This window comes from Gambusia affinis, linkage group LG06, assembly GCF_019740435.1.
Source record: "Gambusia affinis linkage group LG06, SWU_Gaff_1.0, whole genome shotgun sequence".
Lineage (NCBI taxonomy): Eukaryota > Metazoa > Chordata > Actinopteri > Cyprinodontiformes > Poeciliidae > Gambusia > Gambusia affinis.
In genome coordinates, this window is record NC_057873.1 from 335,667 (window position 1) to 344,663 (window position 8,997).

An 8,997-nucleotide genomic window follows, 5' to 3' on the forward strand; every position below is an offset into this window, starting at 1 on the left:
ACAGCTCAGCAGGAAATAACAGGCAGCTGTAATGCAAATCATTCTCTCCCCCATCACTTAAAGTAGCTCCTGACAAAATATCAGAATATATGTCACAATTTTAGCAGTGAAACAACAAGAGGCACCCCAAGAAGGTTTATAAGTTGAAATTAAAATTAGATGAAACTAAAAACATGTTGCATGATACAAGTGCAAAATCCGGATGAAGTAGCAGAGGAATTGGGAGTTTTTCTCTTGGAATCCTAATTAGCTTTCTTTCCTGCCATAAAGGTTCCTTCTACAAGGTGAAGAAAAGTTCATGAAGGAGGTGTCAAGTAGTTTTATGGCCCATCTGACTGTAGAGATAAGGCGAGTTGCTTGAACTCTTTAGAGTGAATTATTAAAAAATAATAATAATACATAGTGAGTAATAAAATAATATTGAAAATATTAAATGTAGATTTTTTGCATCAAAATGCTGAGTTTAATTGGTAAACATGCTTTGACAAACATTAGTTATATTTTCTAGGAAAAGGTGGTAAACGAAAATATATTTCTTAAACTGTTTTACATATGTACAAATAATAATTTGGTGGTGTGATCTTTCTAAGGTCATTTTCTAGCTAAATATTCAAATTCATGTTTTAATAAATTCTCTAAGGTTGCTCAGATTACCCCGGAATTTTGGGAAAAGTTAAAGATGAGTAGAACTATGAAGTGACTGTTTAAACGTTAAAGATTTCCAAGGGAGCTAATACAGGATGAAATTCTACTTATTAAAAATCATTAATGACTGTAACGTGAAATGTTCTGGGGAAATTGAGTAATCTTATAGGTTAAAATCATGCTACAAATAATTAATCTATTTGTTTTGAAAGTTTATCTTTCAGGAAAATGGGCAGAGAATTTGGACAAAACAAAATTATAAAGATAAAGGTTAACTATAAAAATTATTAAATTATCCTGAAAATAAAATAAGAAGGAAAAGGTCTTTAAACTATTAAGTTTTGCAAATAAGCGGATATTTAAGGGGTTTTTCTGATTGAAGGAATTTGTTTACAATTAAATTAAAATATCTAATTGTTGATAATTATGGAGTTAAATAGTAGTGTTTTGTGGAACATTGAAGTATTTGTTGCATCTCAATTGAATATTTAAATAAGAATTTAACTCTGAGAAACGGAAATGAATCTGCAGTTATTGAAATTGGTGAGAAGTTTTGGCAGAAGGAAATTATTAATTAGGTTCTAATATGACTTTTGAGAAATATCTTTTAGAATGCACATTAATTAAAATCTTGGAGACTAAACTTAAAAAATAGTAAAACATTTAATGCTACACATTTGGAAAATTCTTGTGTATAGAAAATTCTTGATTGCATAAATTTGAACAATGAAGAACATTCTGATGTGAATAATTGAAAATAGTACTGACCATGACTAGACTAAATGTTTCATGTTTTGTTTGTTGTGTTATCATCTGTTTGTGAATACATGGTAGGAATATGTGTGATTAGAATTGAAAATACAATTTTGAAATAAGAATTGCAAACAAATTATATATCATCCCCAATCACAAGGCAAGGTTGAGAGACTAAACCAAACTATCAAACCAAAATTGGCTAAACTATGTGCACATACTAAATTAAATTGGGTAGATGTTTTGCAGCCATTTTACTTCTGTCTGTCTAATTTAGTAACCAATCAACAGGGTTCTCCATTTGAGCTTCAAAACAGTTGGAAGTTACATGGACCGACATTACCAGGATGGACAGGTGAACCTGCACATTTATCACATAAAGATTGCTTTAATCAGTTACAGATCCTGGGAGTGGAATTTGCATAATTTCATTATGACACAGGAGCGTCCAGGCTCGTAGACCAGTTCCAGGAATTGACTGGGTGCGCCTGAAGGTCATCAAACGGAAGTGGTCTGAAGTCTTTCACGGACCACCGAGTAGTGGAGAGGACATCCCATGCTTTAGATGTCTACAAGGGAAAGGAGACACCTGGTTCCATTGGAGTCAGTGCACGGCAGCCGAGGAACCACAACGCACTCCAAGACGTACAGGAGGATCTGTGTCATGGTCTTCAGATGAGGAGTCAACAGGCGCCGGAGGGAGCTGGCGTGGGTCTGCAGTTCAAGGAGGGGGTCTGGCAGGATTCCTGTCATGACCACTTCATGTTCCTGAAATTCGTGGTTTAAAGGGATGTTTGGCATAATAATCTGGATCCGATGTCTTTCAATTCGAAGGAATTTTCATCTTTGTTTTAAAATCTCACTGATATATTGGTATAATAATCCGATTTTCAGTACAATCATGACGCTCAGGTTGTCACCTGAGCTGTATAATCTAAGGAGAAAGACAGGTTCACGGCAGGATCAGGAAGAGGATCATCCCAGCTTCACTCATCTTTTCTTGCGTTTTCTCATTTTTAAACTTTCAAAGAACTTTCGGTTTTTGGCGTATTTTTGGTCATATCTTGACGAATAATACATAATTTTTAAAGGACTATTGTAGGACATTTTATTGTACAAAAGTGTTTTGTAATTTTATGTGTTTATGATTTTTGCATTTTTATACTTTGGGCTGTTTGTACTGTGTTTTGGTTCAATTGTGTTTATTGAGTTTTATGCTTTTTCATATTTTTAAACCCATAGGTATGGTACTCTTAGATTTAATTGGTTGAAATTTTGTGGTTCAACAGGTAAGTATTAAAATTGTGGGTTGGTTCAAGTTTCCATTTGACAGGTTAGGATGATGAAGTGCTTAAGGCACATGGATGGGCAGTGTAAGTCTTATTACAGTTTCAATTGAGAAGGCATGTCCACCTCCTCCGCCTCCTTATCAGATGTTTTTTGTGGTCTTACTGATGAGAGAGTTGTGGAGCTGGGAGGTTCTATTTCAAAAGGGGGACTGTTATATAATTTGGCTACTGATATATAATTTAGTGTAATTCAAAGTATTTTTGGTTCCTCTATTTGAAGCCTTAATCAATTTATTTGTGAGATCTGAGAAACAGATCTCAAAGAGACTGTTGAAGAAAATAATTTTTTTAGTGCTTAATACAGCTAATCTTATACCAGGTGTAGGTTATAATGAACAGTCTGATTTTGAACAAATTTCTTAATTTTGGGGTAAGGATTTGAAACTACTATATCTAAGTATTCTGTGGGATAAGAACCATGCAGATCAAAGCAGAGATTCTTTTAGGAGGTTCCTGCTGTGCTATCAGAGGTCAGAGAGGCGTAAATAATCAGCATCTCCGGAGACAGAAGATTGGTCTCACAGAACATCAGCTCAGATGGTCACATCTGGCAAAAATAAATACAATATAGAATGTTGAGATCATTAACATATTTCTAAGTATTAATAGGAAAGTTTTTTAACCCAAGTGCATTATCTAAGTTTAGAATGGTGAATGCTGAATGTATTTGAAAATTGTACTGTCTATGATAATATCTGAATCAAATGGAAATTGTTTGAATAAAAATGTGTTGTTTAGTATTAGAAAATTGTTCAGGATTTATGTGATAAGGAAGATTCAAATCTTTGGAGATGCTGATTGCAGAGACGAGAAAAACTAGGTTTGTGAAGGTAATCTTTCCTTGAACCAAATTACTGGATTTATTTATTTAAGGAGAAGATAACGGGAGACACTCCGAATTTCACAGGTATCTGTATTTGTCTGTTATGCTTTATTTGCCCAAATGGCCCTAGAACCCAGAAGACCAGGATGCAGCTGCTTGCTCCATTGTTCTTCCAGAGAGCAAATGGCCTTTGATCTCTGGCGGAATAAGAGGAAGTTGTTCTAAGTTTCTTTTGAGTGTCCAGAGGAGAGCCTGGTTGGTAGAACATGTTTTGTCTACTTTAAAAGTTAAGAAATGCCTTCACTATAAAAGTTGGTGCACAGTAATAATAATTTAGATAGCTGTCTTATTCTGCCGTTTTGGCATCAGCCTTCTCCAAAGACATGTCTTTGCCTTTTCTTTCTCTGTCTTTGTCCCTTTGTCTTTTAATTCTTTTGTCTCAGGTAAAGAATGTATATCTCTGTAGCTCTGCAGTTTTCTTGTTAATTCATACTCTTCTTGTGTGGACTTAAACGCTGTAACTCTGTGGCGTCATCACGCATTGTGTACTTTCTGATTGCCGCTGCTTCGGAAGAACCGAAAATAGGAAGAAAAAGAGAGACAAGCTTTTTTCCAAAATTAAGCTAACTTAGTAATTTCTTCCTTTAACAAAAGTTACGGCATATTATTAAAACTTTAAAAACACCTTCTGTGTACCGTCTGTTTGTAAATATCTCATGTTTCAATGTAGGCACATGCGGCTTATGTATGTACAAAATGTATTTCCTTTAAAAATTTAGGGGTTCAGCTATATTAAGTCTTATAGTCAAGTCCATACTTTTATGTGTGTAACTCAGTAAATTATATAGTAAATAGACACTTCCTGAAGGATAAAATGTTTCTTTTTTAATTCTCAACAATGTAGCATTCTTGCATATTGTGTTTGTGTGACATAGGAAACCCATTTGGACCACAAGATAATGAACTTGTTCAGTTGAAAACGAATTAGAAATGTTAATTTTCCATCTGATAGATTTCTTTAACCCACTCTATCCATTCTTCTATAGTGGGAGGAGCCAGCGTCTGGTGACAGTTTGTTTATCGGCTGTGATTAATATTTGAAGCAGCAGAGTTTACCTTATCAAAATTCTGTGTCACCTCTAATAAAATAGTACATTTAAAAGGTACTTTATTTTCCAAGATATTTTCAATATTTTCAGTATTTCTATCCAATATTGTCTTATAATTGTACAATTTCTCTGCAGACATCTGGAACCTGAAGGTTGGGAAACATTTTGAAATAAATATGAGAGCTCCTCAGAGTATGAGAGATTTTTTGTTTTGATGTTATAAAAAAGTCTATGTAAGCATTTCCAACTGGCAGACTGGCGACCTGTCCAGGGTGACCCGCCTCTCGTCCGACGTTAGCTGGGGATAGGCACCAGCAACCCTCCTGACCCCATTAGGGATAAAGGTGTATAGAAAATGGATGGATGGATGGAGGAACAATCTAGAGTTATAGACCTAGAGTCATGGATGTAGAGTTATAGATCTAGAGTCAGTGCAGCAGCTTCAGTTATAACTACCAACCAGCGATCTTGATCTGAAAGACCTAGAGAGTTCACTCTGACCTGAACCTCCAGAGCCACATAAAGACAGTTGCAAAGATGGCCTTCTATCACCTAAAGAACATTTCCAGGATTAAAGGACTAATGTCTCAGCCAGATTTCTACCTGAAACTCATCCATGCTGCTTATATTCAGTCGCATTGATTATTGCAACAGCCTCTTCACAGGTCTGTCCAACAAATCAATCAAACAGCTGCAGCTGATCCAGAATGCTGCTGCTGGAGTTCTCACTAAAACCAGGAAGAGCACATAACACCAGTTTTAAAGTCCCTCCACTGGCTCCCTGTAGCTCAAAGAATAGACTTTAAAATAATACAAATCACTGAAAGGTTTTTCACCACAATACATTAAAGATTTGTTGTATTAACCTTCCAGAACTCTCAGGTCTTCTGGTTCTGGTCTGCTCTGCATCCCAGAACAAGAACCAAACAGAAGCATTCAGCATCTATGCATACAAATCTGGAACAAACTTCCAGAAAACTGTAAAACAGCTGAAACACTGACTTCCATAAATCTCAACTAAAACCCACTTGATTAGATTGTATTTGAAAGCGTAATCAATAACAAATTTATTTTTCTGTTTTGATTATTAATTTTATGTTGCATCACTTTGTGTTTTTGTGTTTGATTTGATGTAAAGCACTTTGTAGTGCCTTGCTGCTGAAATGTGCTATACAAAAAAAATTTGATTGATTGATTGACTCCCTCTGTTCTACCAGTTATCAATGAATATTTCCCTTCTTTGTTGTTGGTTTCAGAAAGACGTTCAAATAGACATCTGTGTAACATTCATCTGGCTACGCACTGTCTATGACCAGATTTATAAGATGAGTAACATAATTTAGAGAAACCCATCCTTTTTAATTTTCCATGTTCCCCAGATATTTTGAAAATGTCTGATTTCCTTGAACTCCTCCTGGGATTTTGATGCATCGACATCAAAGCAGCAGAGATTAAAAGTTATTAAAACGATGAGTTTTTGTTCATCTATGTGGGCTAAACTGAAAACTTTATCTGGATATTTAAATTACTTTAGTTTCTCTCTCCTCAAGGTTTCAGGTTCTTAGTTAAAGGTGACGGTTTCTCTGCAGACATCTGGAACCTGATGGAAGAAACATTTTAAAAGAAATAAATATGAGAGTTCAGAGTTACCTGAGCAGATGAACTCATGGCTCCGATCACTGTTTCTATCATAAGGTAAACAGTTCTTTATTCCAGATCCTGACTTTGAACATTCAGAGCTCATCCTCCAAACTGGTCTCTTTGAATCTTCCTTTGATTTTCTTGCTGAAACAGCAGAACCACAGTCCAGTTCAGCACAAACTGCAGCAGCTGAGTTCATGTCCCAGTAGTGATCCCCAAACATCCACTGGTCTCCACTCTTCTAGATGTTTCATCTCCAGTCTCCCAGCACATGGGCTGGCCTCTCCCACCAACCTGAAGTTGTCTTGTTCTAAGCAGAGACAGAGAGTTCATTAATGAAGGAAGTGAAGCAGTGAACAGCAGCAGGTCTGCAGATCCTCCTCTACCTGAACAGGTGAGTCCAACAGCTTGACCAGGTGAGCAGCTGTTTCTACCTGAACTCTTCCTGCTGCTGCAGTTCAGCAGAGCAGACTCACTGCCTTCACACAGGAACTCTCTGCTCCCCACTGGAGCCTCTGCTTCTCCATAGAGCGCCCCCTGGTGGACTGAAGGAGACCCACAGCCAATCTCCCTGCAGACCACCTTTGCATCCTGCAGGTCAAAGTCTTTTTCACACACTGAGGACCACGACTGGTTGGTCTTCACCTCCAGTCTGCCTGAGCACCGGTTGGTCCCTTGAACCAGCCTGACTGAGTCTGTAGATGCAGAAAGAAAAAAGGTTTAAAATATTTCAGAACTTTATTTTTCTAGATTCACATTCAATCACATCTGAGTTTGATAAAAAATAAAGGCCAAGAAAACCAAACTAGAAAATCTCAGAGCATCAAAGGTGAACTGAAACCGACTGTATCTGGAAGTTAATCATTAATTTTTATTTCTGTTGAATTTATCATATTTTTGGGACATAAACATGTTAATAAACTCACTAAATGTAAACTTAACAATCTGAAATTGTTTGTATTTCAGTTCAATTAAACATAAATTTGTCAAAATGACTCAACAGCGCCCCTAGCTCATCCAGACCAACAACCATAAGAAACAAAAGGTTTTCCTGCTATTTAGACTAAAACAGGAAATCCACCATTTTGGATCAAAAGTCATTTTCTGTTAATTTTCAGGTTTTTAAAATGTCTGATTTCCTTGAACTCCTCCTGGGATTTTGATGCATCGACTTCAAAGCAGCAGAGATTAAAAATTATTAAAATGATGAGTTTTTGTTCCTGTATGTGGGCTAAACTGAGAACTTTATCTGGATATCTAAATTACTTTAGTTTCCCTCTCCTCAACGTTTCAGGTTCTTAGTTAAAGGTGACGGTTTCTCTGCAGACATCTGGAACCTGATGGAAGAAACATTTTAAAAGAAATAAATATGAGAGTTCAGAGTTACCTGAGCAGATCAACTCACGGCTCCAATGACTGTTGTCATCATGAGGTAAACAGTTCTTTAATGCAGATCCAGACTTGAAACATTTAGACCTGATCTCCCAAACTGGTCTCTCTGAAGCTTCCGTTGACTTTTTTGCTGAAACAGCAGAACCACAGTCCAGTTCAGTACAAACTACAGCAGCTGAGTTCATGTTCCAGTAACTGCCCCAAGCATCCACTGGTCTCCACTCTTCTTGATGGAACATCTCCAGTCTCCCAGCACATCGGCTGGCCTCTCCCACCAACCTGAAGTTGTCTTGACCTGAGCAGAGACAGAGAGTTCATTAATGAAGTAAGTGAAGCAGTGAACAGCAGCAGGTCTGCAGATCCTCCTCTACCTGAACAGGTGAGTCCAACAGCTTGACCAGGTGAGCAGCTGTTTCTACCTGAACTCTTCCTGCTGCTGCAGTTCAGCAGAGCAGACTCACTGCCTTCACACAGGAACTCTCTGCTCCCCACTGGAGCCTCTGCTTCTCCGTAGAGCGCCCCCTGGAGGACTGAAGGAGGCCCACAGTCAATCTCCCTGCAGACCACCTTTGCATCCTGCAGGTCAAAGTCTTTTTCACACACTGAGGACCACGACTGGTCGGTCTTCACCTCCAGTCTGCCTGAGCACCGGTTGGTCCCTTGAACCAGCCTGACTGAGTCTGTAGATGCAGAAAGAAAAAAAGTTTAAAATATTTCAGAACTTTATTTTTCTAGATTCACATGGAAACATCTCTGAGTTTGATAAAAAATAAAGGCCAAGAAAACCAAACTAGAGAATCTCAGAGCATCAAAGGTGAAGTGAAACCGACTGAACCTGGAATTTTATTATTAATGTTTATTTCTGATGAATTTATCATATTTTTGGGACATAAACATGTTAATAAATCCTCTAAATGTAAAGCAAACTTTACAATCTGAAATTGTTTGTATTTCAGTTTCTATTAAAAATAAATTTGTCAAAATGACTCAACAGCGCCCCCTAGTTCATCCAGGCCATCAACCATAACAAACAAAAGGTTTTCCTGCTATTTTCACTAAAAACAGGAAATCCACCATTTTGGATCAAAAGTCATTTTCTGTTAATTTTCAGGTTTTGAAAATGTCTGATTTCCTTGAACTCCTCCTGGGATTTTGATGCATCGACTTCAAAGCAGCAGAGATTAAAAGTTATTAAAATGATGAGTTTTTGTTCATCTATGTGGGCTAAACTGAAAACTTTATCTGGATATTTAAATTATTTTAGTTTCTCTCCTCAAGGTTTCAG